At 33.1% G+C, this 860-nt stretch overlaps 1 protein-coding gene across 1 annotated transcript in view; it reads left to right on the forward strand.

The window, feature by feature from the left end:
- TBC1D19 (TBC1 domain family member 19) overlaps window positions 1–860 on the forward strand; it is a gene marked incomplete at its 5' end in the record, with an annotated part of 176,514 nt that overhangs the window by 65,577 nt on the left and 110,077 nt on the right. The gene's annotated exons all lie outside the window — the stretch shown is intronic.

Consider the following 860-nt stretch of genomic DNA (forward strand, 5'->3'; position numbering starts at 1 on the left):
ACTCATTGTCCAGCTTTCATATGCATATGAGGTCTCTGAAAATATCATGGCTTGGGTCAGACACACCTTACTCTTCAAAGTGACACCTTTGGGAGTAGGAATGAGCTATGATGGGCCAGAAACCATCGTAATATCTAGGATGTTTCAGTCCCTAAGAGCCCATTTTCTTGCCTTTAAATTCATTTTCACACTTTTGAAAATGCCTAATTTCTACCTTTGCTTGTGTTGTCTTCTGAATTAGAAGATTGGCTCCTTTCTTTTTTGTTCATCTGTCTTTAACTTTTCCAGATTTAGCACAAAGTCAGCTGTCTCCAGAGTCCTTCATGACTCATTCATTCTGCCCTGATTATTGCTTTGTTCAATAGCCCAGTCAAATGTTGGCAGACTGTTTGAGCATATAGCTCAAATATATAAATTTATATAATATTTCTGTATAATTATTTCTATATTTCTAATATGTATGTTTTCTCACTGGTAAGATTGTAGACCTCTTAATGATAAACATTGCCTTATTTTTTTGTTGTTTTTTATTTCATTGGGGTTTTCATTTTTTAAATTGTTCATTCCAACCTATTAATCAGTACTTGATGAACTGATTATGTATGCATCTAAATATATGCTATCCTTTAAGTCTAGAGATTTTGGATACAAGTAAGATTCAGAACCTATATTTAAATATATACACTTAAATGGATGAAGATTACTTTAAATGGTGAGCTTTTGGTGAATTTTTTAAATAATTTTCTGGATGCCTACTCTATGTCTGCAGAGAGTAGCTAAAGCAAATGGAAGAAATGACAAGATAAAAGAACTGAACAGAAGATTTCAAAGAGCAGCTCGAGCAGACAAAACCAATTACT

Source organism: Orycteropus afer, unplaced genomic scaffold, assembly GCF_000298275.1.
Source record: "Orycteropus afer afer isolate SDZICR_OR568_19922 unplaced genomic scaffold, OryAfe1.0 scaffold00525, whole genome shotgun sequence".
NCBI classification, from domain to species: Eukaryota; Metazoa; Chordata; class Mammalia; order Tubulidentata; family Orycteropodidae; genus Orycteropus; species Orycteropus afer.